Consider the following 18,904-nt stretch of genomic DNA (forward strand, 5'->3'; position numbering starts at 1 on the left):
GATCAGAGGAATAGAGGTTCTGCAGCCTGCAAAACTCTCTAGGAGTATGATAAGAAGGCATTTGAAGATCTACTGGCCCTTCCTGATGAGAAACCATCTGATGTTGATTCGCAGATAGATGATGATACTGTAGTTCCTAGACATGTTGATTTTTTTGTATAATCTTTCTTTTTCAGATAAAGTTTTGCACAAGACAGACAGACACATAGACATTCGGCCAACATGGCCCATTAGGTAAGTTACTGGAATTATAGAAATCACATTGCACATCACTCGGGATCTTATCTCGGGCAATCACACTGAACCTAGTGGTAAGCCCCCCACCCCAGGGGCACGCCCACACCCGGAGGCACAGCAGGGTGAATGGTTAGCAACATAAACAAGGCACAATATAAACCACTTCCATAATGTACCACCCTACCCTCACCACCTGGGCGTTTCCCATCAGGAGGGACGCCCCCCCATAAGATAGAACATATAGAACAGGCCTTCGAGTAGTAGATCCTTATGCAATGGAAAAACCAGGGGAGAAGGGAAACAAGGAATGGGTCACACATAGACAGGGAAGGAATGGGGGAGGGGAAAGGTGGAAAGGGGGAAAGGAAGGGGGGGGGGGTAGGGGTAGCATCCAACACATGTGCATCCGTACAGCAAGACATGAGATAGATTATGACATCACCAAAATGGCTCTAACAGTCCTAGTCAACGACAGCTTCAAGGCTACCGGTAGTACCCCCATTTCCGATACCTGTAGACATGTTGATTTAAAAATAAAATCGAAAAAGACGTTACTCCTTTCAAAAAATAAACTCATTGGTCAATTTTTTGACCTTGTAAGTAATGACCTAAAGAAATTGAACCGGGAGGATTCACTCAATGAAGTAAAGAATGCAAAAGGAATAACTATCAAAAAGAGCTATAAGGGAGGTAATGTGATTATGATGAGCAAGGAGAACTATGTTAAGGAAGTAAAAGTAAAAGACAATTAGGTAATCCAGACATCTATTTCAAACTTTCAAGTTCTCTCTTCTCTAGCCTGGTTATGGAATTGAACTATAAGCTGACCTAAGCACAGGAAGAACGCCTGATCACTAAAGAAATTAAATCACTTACAGGTTTCTGGTTATAACATTTTAGTTCTCTATATTATCCCTATATTATCCCTAAACTTCATAAAGATATATTAATCCCCAGGAAGACCGATAGTCTCCACAATTAATGGTTGAAAAGGTTGGTTAATATGTCTTTTAAAGACCATGGTTCCTGCTCTTGAGTCATATGTGGGATGTTTTCAATAAATTGAATGCTATTGATATTGATGATGAATGGCTTCTTGTCACTATTGACGTGGATTCATTATATACGTCAATACCTCATCATTGAGGATAAAAAGCAGTGGAGTAATTTTTGCAGAAATTCTATCTGGAGATGGCCTATCAGAATTTATTTTGTATTGGATTTGTTAAACTTTGTCCTTCATAACAACTATTTTGAATTCAACAATGTTAACTACTAGGGATGAGCTTTATGTTCGGGTCGAACATGAGTTTGACGAACAGCGAACAATTTGGGCTGTTTGCAGCAAATTCGAAAAGCCACGGAACACCCTTTAAAAGTCTATGGGAGAAATCAAAAGTGCTAATTTTAAAGGTTAATATGCACGTTATTGTCAGTGTTTGGAGACCCGGGTCCTGCCCCAGGGGACATGTATTAATGCAAAAAAAGTTTTTTTTCGGGAGCAGTGATTTTAATAATGCTTAATGTGAAACAATAAAAGTGAAATATTCCTTTAAATTTCATACCTGGGGAGTGTCTATAGTATGCCTGTAAAGTAGCGCATGTTTCCCATGCTTACAAAAGTCCCTGCACAAAATGACATTTTTAAAGGAAAAAAGTAATTTAAAACTACTCGCAGCTATAATGAATTGTCGGGTCCCAGCAATACAGATAAAAGTAATTGAAAAAAAAATAGCATGGTTTCCCCCCTTAGTCCATTACTAGGCCCTTTGGGTCTGGTATGAATATTAAGGGGAACCCCGAACCAAAATAAAAAACAATGCATGGGGGCCCCTCCAAATTCCATATAAGGCCTTTCAGGTATTGTATGGATATTAAGGGCAACCCTGCGCCATTTAAAAAAAAAATAGTGTGGGGTTTCCACCAAAAATCCATACCAGACCCTTTAGAGCAGCAAAGAAAAGAGCGATGGGCCAGGAAGGATCATCTTTATTAAAGGAACAAAGTCCCCCTTTAATGCCTCGCTTGGGTCGTTCTACACAATGTGAATCAGTGAGATTCATTACCCAGTTTGGTTCCCAATGGTCCCAAGTGGGGGAGATTCTTGAGAGGCACTGGTTCGCAACCGGTGGTAAGCTGCAAGAACCGGAGCGGAAGATGTATATCCCAAACTGGGAATGCCCACACCCTGTGAGGGAGACGCACAAACACGACAGTAACCGGTATATGTCAGGCTGCGAGGGAAGACTGTTAAACTGGGAGGGAATATTGGCATCTATGAACACAGAACAAAAATGGGAATTCTTCAAAAAGACTGTATGTGAACTCACTGCAAAATATGTTCCCATGGGCAATAAGTTTAAAAGGCTTACATAAAACCTATATGGCTAACGATTAAAGTTAAAAAAGCTATCAACAATAAGAAAATAGCTTTAAAAAAAATATGACAGTGAAGGAACGCAATCATTTAAATGTTACAAAGAGTATAACAGAATATGTAAAAAGGAAATCAAGGCCGCAAAAAAATTAAAACGAATGTCAGATTTCAAAAGATAGCAGGATAAACCCCCAAAAATTCTTTAAATATATTAATAGCAAAAAGGTCAGGTCTAAGCATGTTGGCCCTTTACAAAGTACGCTATAGTGGGTGGCCGGGACATCATGGGTCTCCTCTAGTGTGCTAGATGTAGATAGGTTTGTTGTTAGTGTAGGTAAAAGTTTGTTTTATCTCAGGGCTAAGCCTGAGCTATGAATCTGGGTCAGGGTTCAGTGACTCAGGGGCTAGATGACTCATCTGGCAGCTATCTCTGGCACTTGCCCCTGGTCTGGAAGTTTTAAGAAACTTCCAGAGCTGGAGGTTGGGACTAAGAAGGGATGCAATGCATATTTGTGAAATCTCCTGAGAGTCAGCCAGGTGGGCTGGTGAGTGTCAGTCTGTAGGACTGTGGGGAGAAGGTAACCTGGAGGGCAGCTGCAGCCAGGTGGTGCTGGGATCAGTAGCTACAGGAGTGATGCAAGCTGGACACTGAAATTCTGCTACTCAACTAAGGGGCCTCAGATTCCTGCCTGTAAAGGGACAATGCTTTCATCTGACTGAGTGACTGTCAGATATTCACAGTGTCCCAGCTAGGTTCTGCAAGCATATGTGTGCTGGAGGAAGAAGAGGAGCTGTATATAGATACTGTATATGGGAAGAGTTGTCCCTGAAGTTGTTGATTTCAAATGGGCATCCCACAACCTCTCATCCTTATCCAAGTTATTACCCACAATAAATAACAAAAACAAAGTCACAAACTATTCTCTGACTCAGGAGTGCCTTTGAGGATTCAGTGTGCCTGGCTGTGCAGGGAGGGGGATCCCAGTTTCTTCTTAGGGGGTGCGCTATATGGAGATGGTATTGACAAAGCCCCAAATGTATCCACAATGGCTCAAGTTTGATGAGACTCAGAAATATTTAGACAGCCTAAAGGTGATTAAAGCACCTGGACCAGATGGCGTACACCCACGGATCCTAAAATAATTGAGCTCTGTCATTTCAAAGCCATTTTTTCAAATTTTTAGAGATTTGGCATAGGTCCAATGTGGTGCGTATTTTAAAAAAAGGGATCAAGTCTTTACCAAGTAACTATAGACCTGTTAGTTTAACTTCTATTGTCGGGAAGATACTGAAGAGCTTAAAAAAAGACCACATTCCTTGCTGGAAATAAATATTTTAAACAACAGACAGCATGGATTCATAAAAAAAAACTGAGGTTGTCAGACCAATCCGATTTCTTTTTATGAGGACTTAATTAAAACCTAGACAAAGGAGTGGCTGAGGATGTGATATACTTAGATTTTGCGAAAGCATTTGACATAGTTCCCCAAACACAGCTAATGTGTAAGGTAAAGACTACAGACTTGGACACATCGGTTTGTAAATGGATAGAAAACTGGCTAGAAGATATTAAAAATATAAAATATAAAATAATATTTCACTGCTTGCAGACCAAGCTATGCAGTGGAATAACGTCCTTACAGGATGTCTCCAAATGACAGGCCTCAATAGGGGGCAGTGTTTTCTCCCCAAAGCACCTTGTCCCCATGTTAATGGGGACAAGGGCCTCTTCCCCACAACTCTGATTCTGGCCCTTCCTATATGAATGAGTAAGAGTACATAGTACCCCTACTCATTCACCAAAAAAAGTGTAGTGTAAAAAATCACAGTAGGCATTTTATTAAAAAAACTAAAATAAAAAACAATGTCCCACAATGTAGATTCATTGTCAATCACCACCTTCGACCCGAGAAAAGAAAAAAAAATCTCTGCTTGCATTGAATGCTCCTGACGTGGGGCCACCACTGTGACATCATCGGCCAGTGCATGCTGGGTCGGTGATGTCACAGGGGTCACCGCCCTTTAGAACTGTCAGACGGTGGAGCAAGCAGACGGCTGGTGCGAGCTGAGCTTTTTTTTTTTCGGGTTGATGGTAGCGGTGGACCTGTGATGAGGAATCTTTACCAGGGAAAAAAATGTTTTGTTTAATAAAGGACTTGTCAAGAAACTCGCGTTGGGCCTTTACTCACCTTTTGGGTGAATGGATTGGGTAAAAGAGGGGTTAAAGGGGGCTTCCAGATTCCAATAAGCTCAATGCCCACAGTCCCCCACAACCACTGGCAAGGGTTGTGGGGAAGAGGCGCTTGTCCCCATCAAGATCCCCCTGTCCCAAAGTACCCCCATGTTGAATGCATGTGGCCTGCTATGGTTCAGGAGAGGGGCTCGCTTGTCCCCTCCCTTTCCTGACCTGCCAGGCTGTATACTCAGATAAGGGTCAGGTATGGATTGGGGGGGACCCCACGCTGTTTTTATACAGATTTTTTTATTCTGTGGAACCCCGCTGACAGCTGATGACTCATTGGTTGTTAAAGGGGAGTTCCAGCCATTTGTATGTTTATTAAAAGTCAGCAGCAACAAAAAGTGTAGCTGCTGGCTTTTAATAAACAGGCACTTACCTGCTCCAGCGCTCCAGCGACGCGCCGGCCGGGGCTCCGCTCCTCTCCCCCCCTCCCCGGCCGGCGTCTTCATCTTCAGTGTGGGCACCCGGCCGTGACAGCTTTCGGCTTCACGGCCGGGCACCCACTGCGCATGCGCGAGCGGCGCGGCACTGCGCATGCGCGAGCGGCGCGGCCCGGCGCCGCGCCGTGTAATTGGCCAGGAGATCGCCTAGGACCTGTGACGTGTCCTAGGCGATCGCCTACAGCAGCCACTTCCTGAAGGCGACTAAGCTTAGTCGCCTACAGGAAGGAGGAAGTGGGACAGGAAGTCCCACTCGTGCTGAAGCCCCCACTCCCCCCCCAAAAAAATTACATGCCAAATGTGGCATGTAAGGGGGAGAGGAGTGGGTTAAGAGGAAGTTCCAAATTTGGGTGGAACTCCTCTTTAAGAACACACCGGCCAGCTTCCCAGCCCACTCATGGAAAAAAGGAACATCCTGGACTACCGCACTCTGTAGAAGCAAATTTTATTTGAAAATAACAAAGGATAAAATCCAGAAAATACAAAAATGTAATCCAAAAACAGTCAAAGGAAAATAGTGGACAAAACAGGGACAAAATTGCTGACGCGTTTCACGTCATAATTTGATGCTTACTCATAGCTGAACCAGCCCACTCCTTAACAAGCAGCTATTCACGGTTTGTTAAAGAGAATAAAAGAAATGCAAAACGCATGAAAACTGCATGCAAAAACCATTAAAAACATGAGTTTAAAAACATAAAATGCACTGCAAACCATGCCAGAAAAATGAAACAATCACAGCCGCATAGATGGGAACCTAGGGTTAAGATCCTCTTGCTCACCTGTAAGGATCTTCATGGTTTGGCCCCACTAACTTTTATCAACTCACTCCTTTCCCCCTCATAACCTCCGCTTTTCAAATTCTGATCTTCTGTGTGTCACATACACTCGATGGTAGATCGAGCCTTCTCCTGCTTTACCCCAAAACTCTGGAATTCACTTCCAAAGAACATCAGAGAGTCATCATTTCTAAACTCATCCAAATCAACTCGATGGGAGACCGAGCCTTCTCCTGCTTTACCCCAAAACTATGGAATTCACTTCCAAAGAACATCAGAGAGTCATCATCTCTAAACTCATCCAAATCAAATATAAAAATGTTTTTGTTTAGAAAAACTTTCACGTAATTGTCCCTTTTTCCTTGCCCTGTGTATTTCTTTGGTTTTGTCTCTCTTGTCTTTGTGAAGCTACCTTAAAGGGGTTGTAAACTCTCAAGGTTTTTCACCTTAATGCATTTTATGCATTAAGGTGAAAAACCTCCTGTGATGCAGCAGCCCCCAAGAGCCCCCCTTTTAGTTCCCTGAACCTGGTCTTTCCAGCAATGGGGACGAGCACACCAGTGGTGTCTTGGGTCCTGATTGGATAGATTGATAGCAGCGCAGCCATTGGCTCCTGTTGCTGTCAATCAAATCCAATGATGTGGAGCCAGGGGTGGGGCCAAGTCCTGCTATCTGTGTCAATGGATGCAGCAGCAGGACACAGCGGCGCACCGGCACAAGTGCCCTGAGGGAGAGCGGATCTCCAATGGGGCACTCGAGAAGAGGAGGGAACACTTGAAATATGTTTTAAGTTTCAAGTAACTCCTGCTAATCACTAAAGCTCATGGTATATTCGTTTGATGGCCAGTGGGAAGAATGCCCCTTACATTTATGTCAGTAGAAAGACTACCACCTTACAGATAGGTAAAAAGATCATTTACTTTAGTGGGTACTTATCTGAGAAGCAGAAATTACCAAGGAACCTCTAGCAACATATGTAGGAGCTGTCGAAGTCTATGTAGACGAAACGGTGTCGGGCCTACAAGCTAGCTTAAGCTGCTCCACACTGTGCTTTTTTTTTTACTACTAGATTGCAATCCATATATTTTTATATATTCATTTATTTGAATATTTTACATCTTCTTAATAAATACCCATATCTGATTGGGATTTACACTATGTGGAGGCTCTCTCTTCTTTTTTGTTTTTTATCATCCACTCATTGGTGAGTCTGGTCATTGGATTATCCAGCTTCCAAGAACCTCCTGCTCCCTGAAGTTGCTGTCCCTCTTGGCACCTACACCAACAGAAGGAGGAGACCATTAGAGGAGTCCTATTTGGAGTACCACTACCGGTGGATGAAAGCCTTGTTAAACCAAAACTGGAAAGTGGTTTGGGTCCTCGTCTGCTGGTAAGAGTATTTTATTATCCTCATACGATCTAATGGTTGGAAGTATTCCCGGGTGACCATTCAAGACTTCACACCGCTGCTGTTTTTCAAGACCTATCTGATTATATTTATTGTGTCTTGGTTGCTGCGACTGTATGGACAGTGCTCTATATATGGACTAACATATGTGTTTGCTGGCTTTTAGTTCGTTATTATTCACTGATAGCCATCCTTGGTGTGTTCACATCATTTTTTTTTTTACCTTCATTCCTTGTCCATTTGGTTATCACACAGTGTGTCTCTTTTGGACATACTTTTTGGATGTATAGTGACCACACTTCACACAGTATACTCCTTTTGCACATTTGGAGTATCATTTATTTGATTTTTCACTAATTACTATTTTGTGGATGTGAACATCTTCACCAGCGCCACACTTTATATTTCACATTATTTCCTCTTTCCTCTCCACATATGTAGGAGTCCTTGGGTTTCACAGAACCCTAAGGGCCCTTTCACATGTACGGATCCCCTGAGGATCCATAACTTTAACATCCGCTTGCTCAGCGGGGATGGCTCTGTTGATCCCCGCTGAGCCGGCAGATGACAGGGCAGTCCCTGCACACTGTGCAGGAACCACCCTGTCATATCGCCGCTCTCCTCTATGGGGGGATCGGATGAACACGGACCGTCTGTCCGTGTTCATCTGATCCGATCTGTAGATGGATGGAAAAATAGGATTTTCCTCCGTCTGCAAAAACGGACCATAGCGCGGACCGATGAGATCAGGTGTCAGCGGATGTTCATCCGCTGACATCCGCAATTCCATAGGGATATAGGGCCAGATTCACATAGAATTACGTTACTCCACGGCGGCGTAACGTATCCCATTTACGTTACACCGCCGCAGGTTTACAGCATAAGTGCCTGATTCTCAAAACTCTTACCTGTAAACTTGCAGCGGTGTAACGTAAATGCGCTCGGCGCAACCCCGCCCAATTCAAATGGGGCGGGCACCATTTAAATTAGGTGCGTTCCCGCGCCGAACGTACTGCGCATGCTTCGTCAGGTAAATTACCAGACGTGCATTGCGCTAAATGACGTCGCACGGACGTCATTTGTTTAGACGTTAACATAAATGGCGTCCAGCGGCATTCACGGACGACTTACGCAAACTACGTTGTTTTTTAAATTTCGACGCGGGAACGACGGCCATACTTAACATGGCTTAGAACAACTAGGGCTCAGCCTTAATTTTACACGGCGTAACTTGACGGAAACAACGTAAAGTTAGATCGACGGGCAGCGCGGACATTCGGGAATCGCCGTAACTAGACATTTGCATATTCTACGCCGACCGCAATGGCCTCGCCACCTAGCGGCCGGCCTAGAATTGCATCCTTAAGATCCGACAGTGTAATTCAATTACACCTGTCAGATCTTAGGGCTAGCTATGCGTAACTGATTCTATGAATCAGCCGCATAGTTAGGACGGCCGTAACACAGAGATACGACCAACGGCGGATCCAGGGGGGGGCAATGTCACATTGGCTTAAAATTTTTTTTTTTTTTTTAAAACTGCTTTGCGGTGCCTGCAGCTACCGCTGCCGAGTCTCTCTCTCTCTCATCACCAGGGCCAGACTGGCCCGGTAGGCTGCCTGTCCTGAGGCTGCTTTGAGCTGTAGCTGACTGCAGCGCTCCCCCTCTCTCCTGCGTGTATGACACCGGGCATCTCTCGCTGTGTGTGAGAGCTGGGTCTGTGTTTGGCTGTGCTGCCTGTGCTAAACCTGCTCGTGTGATAGTAGATGGAGATGGAACACTGATTGAATCAGTGTTTTGTCTATCACACAAGCCCGTCTAGGGGGGACCTTGCTAGAGCACACTGCCCTGCCGAACACAGACCTACAGCTCCTGTTTGTTCCATGACACACGTTGGGAGAGGAGATACCTGCTGTGTGTGATCGAGGCAATGCCATGGTGAGTGCCATGCACAGTGGGGCTTCATTCATATACAAAAGTGGGGCTGCATTGATATACAAAGTGGGGCTGCATTGATATACAAAGTGGGGCTGCATTGATATACAAAAGTGGGGCTGCATTCATATACAAAAGTGGGGCTGCATTAATATACAAAAGTGGGACTGCATTAATATACAAAAGTGGGACTGAATTCATAGACAAAAGTGGGACTGCATTCATATACAAAAGTGGGACTGCATTCATAGACAAAGTGGGACTGCATTCATAGACAAAGTGGGACTGCATTCATAGACAAAGTGGGACTGCATTCATAGACAAAGTGGGGCTGCATTCATAGACAAAGTGGGACTGCATTCATAGACAAAGTGGGGCTGCATTCATAGACAAAAGTGGGGCTGCATTCATAGACAAAAGTGGGGCTGCATTCATATATAAAGTGGGGCTGCATTCATATACAAAGTGGGGCTGCATTCATATAAAAAGTGGGGCTGCATTCATATACAAAAGTGGGACTGCATTCATATACAAAGTGGGGCTTCATTCATATACAAAGTGGGGCTGCATTAATATACAAAAGTGGCACTGCATTCATAGATAAAAGTGGGACTGCATTTATATACAAAAGTGGGGCTGTATTCATAGACAAAAGTGGGACTGCATTCATATACAAAAGTGGGGCTGCATTCATATACAAAAGTGGGACTGCATTTATATACAAAAGTGGGGCTGCATTCATAGACAAAAGTGGGACTGCATTCATATAAAAAGTGGGGCTGCATTCATATACAAAAGTGGGACTGCATTTATATACAAAAGTGGGGCTGCATTCATAGACAAAAGTGGGACTGCATTCATATACAAAAGTGGGGCTGCATTTATATACAAAAGTGGGACTGCATGTATATACAAAAGTGGGACTGAATTTATATACAAAAGTGGGACTGCATTTATATACAAAAGTGGGGCTGCATTAATATACAAAAGTGGGGCTGCATTTATATACAAAAGTGGGACTGAATTTATATACAAAAGTGGGACTGCATTTATATACAAAAGTGGGACTGCATTTATATACAAAAGTGGGACTGCATTAATATACAAAAGTGGGACTGCATTAATATACAAAAGTTGGGCTGCGTTCATATATACAGTGGGGCTGCATTCATATGTACAGTGAGGCTGCAATGATGGGCACTGATGAGGCTGCATTGATCTATTGTACCATGTCTCCAGTCTCTGACCATCCCTTGTACCATGACCATCCCTTGTACCACGTCTGCAGTCTCTGACCATCCCTTGTACCACGTCTGCAGTCTCTGACCATCTCTTGTACCATGTCTGCAGTCTCTGACCATCCCTTGTACCATGTCTGCAGTCTCTGACCATCCCTTGTACCATGTCTGCAGTCTCTGACCATCTCTTGTACCATGTCTACAGTCTCTGACCATCTCTTGTACCATGTCTGCAGTCTCTGACCATCTCTTGTACCACGTCTGCAGTCTCTGACCATCTCTTGTACCATGTCTGCATTCTCTGACCATCTCTTGTACCACGTCTGCAGTCTCTGACCATCTCTTGTACCATGTCTGCAGTCACTGACAATCGTCTACAAACTATGGGATAGATTTATGGCATTTATATTTAAATATTTTTTACTAGTAATGGCGGCGATCATTGATTTTTTAGCGGTACTGCAACATTGCAGCGGACACACCGGACACCTAATTGAGTTCTGTAAGCAACACCTTATTTTCTGGCAGTGCCCCTCCCGAGACTAGACTTTGGATCCGCCCTTGGATACGACGGCGTATGAGGAGATACGCCGTCGTATCTCTTTTGTGAATCTGGCCCATAGTATGTATGTCTGTATTTTATCCGAAAATAGATGGGCCCTAACTGAGAATGGCTACCCTAGAGAGTGCCTCCAAAAGTTCTCACCTTGCATTTTGGCAGCATTCCTGTTTTATTTTTATAGTAAAATAGGTCTTCTACCTTTGGAACAGAGCAGAGCATGAATATCATAACACATTAGTATATTAACAAAACTACAAAGAAGCATTGCAATTGTATGAATCATATTAAATGTTAGAAAAGGAAATATAATGACAGATAATATGAATAAATTACAGGGACTGACTGTATGTCATAGCAGAGTTTTAGTGCAGGGGAGGACGTGATTTTGTCTATTTGTCCTTGCGGGGCAATCTGTTCAACCCTCTCATAAACTTTTCACTTGACTCAAGATCACACAGTTTCTTCTTGCTTAAGGCATCCACCTGGCTCTTGCAGTTATAGAGAAATGATTTTCTTGTTGGTTAGCAAGGATGTGACAGCACGAAGACTATAAATAAAATCTTCAAGCTTCAAAGACAAGCGTTGTGCTTGTCAGCATTTAAGTGTCTAGCATGGGAGGGGTGATATAGTGGTTTAGGTGTAACAGCATACAAACAGTATAATTTTTGCTGCTGCTTCGTACCAACCCAAAAGTATTTTCCTCCCAGTTCTCATCCCATACATACAAACTTTCCCAGAGGCATAGGCAGATAAAGGGACTTTATATATGATTGTAGGAATCCACTTCAAATCACAGTATTTGACACATGGCTTGTGGGGGCTTGTGTAAGTGGGTTTCGTTAGTCAGTGCTGACCGAATACGTGCTTTTGACCTAACATATGTGTTTCAGTGCGCTTGGAATACATTTCACGTGCTTAAGAGGTTTGTTTGTCCATGTGCTTTAAGATTAAAACAGTAGACGGACAAACCAACATTCCAGCATAGAGCATGTGAAAAGAATGCGTCTGACCTGCTTTTGTTGCCATTTAAAAAAACTTTGTAAAGCTGCTATGAGGGTTATTAAAAGAGCAGGCATTGTCCACAAAACAATTCAAAGTAGATTAAACATGGTCTCTGAACTGATTCATATTGAAAATTTTAAATCAATTAACCACTTAAGCCCCAGACCATTTTGTTGCTAAATGCCCAGGCCAGGTTTTGTGATTCGGCACTGCGTCGCTTTAACAGACAATTGCGCGGTCGTGCGACGTGGCTCCCAAACAAAATTTGCGTCCTTTTTTCCCCACAAATAGAGCTTTCTTTTGGTGGTATTTGATCACCTCTGCGGTTTTTATTTTTTGCGCTATGAACATAAATAGAGCGACAATTTTGAAAAAAATGCAATATTTTTTACTTTTTGCTATAATAAATATCCCCAAAAACATATATAAAAAAAAAAAATTCCTCAGTTTAGGCCGATACGTATTCTTCTACCTATTTTTGGTAAAAAAAATCGCAATAAGTGTTTATCGATTGGTTTGCCCAAAATTTATAGCGTTTAAAAAATATGGGAAAGTTTTTTTGCATTTTTAATATTTTTTTTTTTTTTTACTACTATTGGCGGCGATCAGCGATTTTTTTCGTGACTGCGACATTATGGCGAACACTTCGGACAATTTTGACACATTTTTGGGACCATTGTCATTTTCACAGCAAAAAATGCATTTAAATTGGGAGTTAACCACAGGGGGCGCTGTAGGAGTTAGGGTTCACCTAGTGTGTGTTTACAACTGTAGGGGGGTGTGGCTGTAGGACTGACATCATCGATCGAGTCTCCCTATAAAAGGGATCACTCGATCGATGCAGCCGCCACAGTGAAGCACGGGGAAGCCGTGTTTACATACGGCTCTCCCCGTTCTTCAGCTCCGGGGAGCGATCGCGACGGGGCGGCTATAAACGAATAGCCGCGCCGTTGTCCCGGATCGTTCCCCGCGGGAATCCGCCCGCCGCACGCAGCTGGCCCGCTAGAAGGCGGGGACGTATATATACGCCCATCTGCCTGTACGTGCCATTCTGTGGACGTAAATAGGCGTGCGGCGGGCGTTAAGTGGTTAATAGTGACTCAAAAATTGCTGGCTTGAAGAAAATTCCAAATCCAATTCAAATGCAGTAAATGCATAACCATTTACATAATTTCTTAGTTTTAAAATGAAATACGCATTTCCCATTGAGTCTTCTTTCTCCAAAGCCTTGGCTGTACATACTGTACTTGCAGTTATGTAGTTAATCTGGTTGAAAAAAATCCATCCAGTTGTTTGGAGAGTTATCAATATTTTGTCTGCCCCCTTGTTCACTCCTCCTTGATGTGCCCTTGCATGTGTCTTTGGACAGATTTGTGAAGGATTGGGAATTTATTTACACAATTGTGGACCACATCACTACCATTCTCCTAATGAAGCAGTTTCTATATCTTATGCCGCGTACACACGTTCGCAAATTCCAACAAGAAAACCGTGGATTTTTTTCTGACGGAATGTTGGCTCAAACTTGTGTTGCATACACATTGTCACACAAATATTGTCAGAAATTCCGACCATCAAGAACACAGTGACGTACGACGAGCCAAGATCAATGAAGCTCAATAGGCAGTTTAGCTCTTCTGCTTGATTCTGAGCATGCATGTTTTTTTGCACCTCGGAATTGCATACAGACGAGCGGATTTTCCGATAGGAACTTTTTCCATCGTAAAAATAGAGAACCAGCTCTCAATCTTTTGTTAGCGGAAATTCCGACAGCAAAAATGAATGGTTACTTATGAGTTGAAAAATGTTTTAGTTTCGTTTTTTAGTAGAAATTGATTGTACTTACTATTAGGGTTGTCCCGATACCGATACCAGTATCGGGACCGATACCGAGTATTTGCGCGAGTACTCGTACTCGCGCAAATACTGCCGATACCGAAATAGAATACTTTTTTTTTTTTGGTGACATCGAGCGGGCTGGTGAGCGGTGCATAGAGGGGGCAGTGAACGTGAGCTAATAACGGGTGTAATGAGCGGGCTGGTGAGCGGTGCAATGTCAGTGGCGGAATTTTCATAGCCCTGTAAGTCCGGGGGGCCCACGTGACTGTCACACAATAGTGTTTGTTGGCTGATGCGGTGCGCACTGCGTGCTGTTCGTTCAGCCGCGGGGCGTGCTTTTGCCGCTGAGCCTGAAAAACAATGCAGAGCCTGAGGCAGCGTCTCACACTGTATGAGATTGTGGACCGTCCGCCCGCCCCCGCCTCCGCCTATTCAGAGACACAGACAGATGTAGGGAGGCGGGGCGGACCCTGCAGCAGCGTGCGCGCGTGTACCTACCCGGTGTCCCAGGCATGAGGCAAGGCATCCTGGCGGGAGAAGGCACAGCACAGCCGCACAGTGACGGTGATAGAGTGACCCAGGCCACAGAACAAAAAGTGGGGGATAGACTGTCTGACGGTAAGTCAATCAAAAGTGACAGTCAGAGATCACTCAGCTCAGCAATTCATACCATCCTCCTCCACCACCTGGCTGTGCCTCTTACTGACCCCATCCCCCACCACTGATCTCATCCCTATCCCCCCATTACTTCTACAACAGATGTGATGGGGGGGATAGGGATGAGATCAGTGGTGGGGGATGGGGTCAGTAAGAGGCACAGGTGGTGGTGGGAGAGGATGGCACCACCGCTGCCACCTCCCACAAGTACTACCAGTCCACCACTGGTACTTGATGGGGGTGGTAGCGGTAATACTTGAGGGGGGGGGGGGGGCAGCAGTGGTACTTAAAGAGGGGTGGTAGCGGTGGTACTTGAGGGGGGTGGCCGTGGTGGTACTTGAGGCTGATGGCAGTGGTGGTGCCATCCTCTCCCACCACCACCTTAGCCTCTTACTGATCCTATCCCCTACCACTGATCTCATCCCTATCCGGGTGGATAGAGGGGGCAGTGAACGTGAGCTAAGAACGGGAGAAATGAGCGGCAGCAGTCATACTATGTGACTGTAGTGATGTGTTGTGTTTTATTCTTTTATAATGTCTTGAGTTCATAGAGTTCTTCATAATTCTAAAGAAAATATCCTTAGTCTGTATTGTGGTTTGAAAACGGTCACATGACATTTAAAAAATGTATCGGTATTCGGTATCGGCGACTACTTGAAAAAAAGTATCGGTACTTGTACTCGGTCCTAAAAAAGTGGTATCGGGACAACCCTACTTACTATGTTAAATTTTACTTTTAATAATAATTTAATTGATAAAATAATAACTTCTAGACATTGACAAACCCATCTATGACTGGAAACTCAATGAATATTAGGGGCATTTTTATAAAACGTGACATCCGTCTTATAAGAGAAACTGGGATAAAACGTAAAACTCTAAAGAACACTAGGAAAATAGAAAGGCCACACAGGGAAATCCTTACACATTTATATATTAAACAATAACTAAAGCTTAAACAGAATTTATCAATACATACTGTATATGATAAAGTACATGACCAGACACAGGGACCAGATTAAAAGATATTTCTGTGAAAATGGGGGGAAAAAAACAGCAGAATGCTAGCTAAATCTATTCAACACAGTATTCCAAAAAATCATTCACCACCACAAGCTAAACACAGCATCCAAATTCCAAATTTACTTCTGAAATGTATTTAATCTACAAACAGCTTCTATAACATATTCCCAAGACTCCTATAGCAGCAAGTTAAAATTAGCAACACCGTTAGGCTGGGTTCACACTAGTGCGAATTCGATGAAGGGTTTGTTCCCTCCCTATCCAATTTGCATGACAGGAGAGTTTTCCACATCTCCATGGTGGCTGCGGAGCGGATTGCACAGGTGTCCTGTGCGTCTTTGGCTCTGTTTAAGGTCTGAATTCAGGCAACAATTCCGTCCTGATTTGTCCCTGAAACGGAGAACAGGGACGCACAGGACCCCTACTGTCAGCCGCACCCAATTTAAGTGTGAACTAAGCATTAAGCCCTGTACACACAATCGGAATTTCCGATGGATAAAGTCAGATGGACTTTATCCATCGGAAATTCCGACCGTGTGTATGCCCCATCGGAGTAATTCCATCGGAAATTTCGATGAATTCCATCGGAGTTTAGATAGAGAACATGTTTTCTTTTACTCCAATGGAATTCCTGTCAGAATTCCGATGTGATTTTGGTCAGACAAAGATCCGATCGTGTGTACGGGGCTTTAGTGACTTAGGTAAAGAAATAGTTTTCTGCCATTTTGGAAGTAATGAATACTTTCCTTCTAGAAAAAAAAAATGCAGTCCCTGGAGGCTTCATAGAAAGGCTTCATAGAAAGGCTAAGGATAATACCAAAAAAGATATCATCTAAATTTACTAGGGTGTCTATTGTTAATACTTTTCTCTTAATGTGTTTGGAACACTGAACTGGAGATTTTTCCAAGTCTCCTGTCATGAATAAACATCTTGGATAATTTTGTACAGAAGATAATACACTTGTACACAGTGCAGTGTTAAAACTGAAACATGGATTCTAGCTAGAATTCCCCATCAAATCACCACCCCTTCACCAGAGTTCCCTGAGCACTATAAATCGTTGCAGGGATGGGTACTTTTAAACCCACAACATTAAAATCAGTCTGTATATGCAGTAGGGTTGTCCCGATACCACTTTTTTAAGACCGAGTACAAGTACCGCTACTTTTTTCAAGTACTCGCCGATACCGATTACCGATACTTTTTTTTGTTTATGTCATGTGTCAGTATTTTTTTATTTTTATTTTACAATTTGAATTTTTCTAACTTTTTTGTTGTTTTTTACAATGCTTTCTGGGGGGGTGGATGGTGTCAGTGTGTTTGTTTTTTTATTTTAATATGTATTATTTTTTACAATTAATTATTTTTATTATTTATTGCTATATTTTTTTTCTTAGCCCTGTTGGGGGGCTTTGGTGAGATATCAGCGGTCTTAACAGACTTCTGAAATCTCCACTTTGAGACAGAGAAAGGGACTAAGGACATATATTCCCCAGTCCCTTTCTCAGCTGCACTGAAAATGAATGGACAGGAGACAGAGGCTTCTATCCATTCATAAACTGAAGCATCGTAAACACAGGTTACGATGTTTCAGTTATATGAATGAACAGATTCAGTGATCACTGACTCTGTTCATTCGGAAAAGGTAGGAGCCGGATTTAGCAGCTCTTACCGCCGCTCTCCATTCTGACAGAGTGGGTGGAGGAGGACATGGAGGGTGACACGGAGCACGGAGGGGGAAAGCAGGAGCACAAAGGGGGGACACGGAGCATGGAGGGGGAGAGCAGAATGGAGGAGGACATCAGCGGCACGGAGGGGGAGAGCAGAACCGAGGAGGATAGAAGTGGCACGGAGGGGGGACACGGAGCATGGAGGGGGAGAGCAGAACCGAGGAGGATAGCAGCGGCACGGGGTGGGACACGGAGCATGGAGGGGGAGAGCAGAACTGAGGAGGATAGCAGCAGCACGGAGGGGGGACACGGAGCATGGAGAGGGAGAGCAGAACCGAGGAGGATAGAAGTGGCACGGAGGGGGGACACGGAGCATGGAGGGGGAGAGCAGAATGGAGGAGGACATCAGCGGCACGGAGGGGGAGAGCAGAACCGAGGAGGATAGCAGCGGCACAGAGGGGGGACACGGAGCATGGAGGGGGAGAGCAGAACCGAGGAGGATAGCAGCGGCACGGGGTGGGACACGGAGCATGGAGGGGGAGAGCAGAACTGAGGAGGATAGCAGCGGCACGGAGGGGGGACACGGAGCATGGAGAGGGAGAGCAGAACCGAGGAGGATAGAAGTGGCACGGAGGGGGGACACGGAGCATGGAGGGGGAGAGCAGAATGGAGGAGGACATCAGCGGCACGGAGGGGGAGAGCAGAACCGAGGAGGATAGCAGCGGCACAGAGGGGGGACACGGAGCATGGAGGGGGAGAGCAGAACCGAGGAGGATAGCAGCGGCACGGAGGGGGACACGGAGCATGGAGGGGGAGAGCAGAACCAAGGAGGATAGCAGCGACATAGAGGGGGGACACGGAGCGTGGAGGGGGAGAGCAGAATGGATGGGGGAACTGGAGGAGGATACAGGAAAAGTCAGGTATCGGGTGAAGTATCGGAGCATTTTCCCCGAGTACAAGTACTCGGGGAAATGCTTGGTATCGGTCCCGATACCGATACTAGTATCAGTATCGGGACAACCCTAATATGCAATAAAGCATGTTTGTTATACCCACTGTGGAACCTACGGGATTAAACCTCTGCATGTCAGGGAAGGTTCCCCCCGCTGGTGATACTGCCTGGTATTTGGCATGTAGTACTGTGGCCCACCACCAGGTGTCTCCCTGCAGTCTTTGACTGCCAGGGGAGCTCTCACCTGGTGGTATTATGTGATCCTTGGGCTGCAGTACTGGCGTCCACCAGCGGGGAGTTCTTGGCAGTGTGGGGCCGACATCTCCTGCGATCAGGCGTCACCTGAGCCTGATTGCAGGAGATGTGTATAAATACCTGGCAGTGACAATTAGACCTTGCCTTGATATCTTTCTTGCGCCCTAACCTGAAACCTGAACCTGAACCTGAACCTGTTATCCTGTACTCTGTGCTCTGTACCTACACCTGTTCCCCCTGTGATCCATCCATCCCCTCCTTGTCCTGTTTGTGCTCCCTTTCCCCAGCTG

This window comes from Rana temporaria, chromosome 9, assembly GCF_905171775.1.
Source record: "Rana temporaria chromosome 9, aRanTem1.1, whole genome shotgun sequence".
In the NCBI taxonomy this organism is placed as follows: Eukaryota; Metazoa; Chordata; class Amphibia; order Anura; family Ranidae; genus Rana; species Rana temporaria.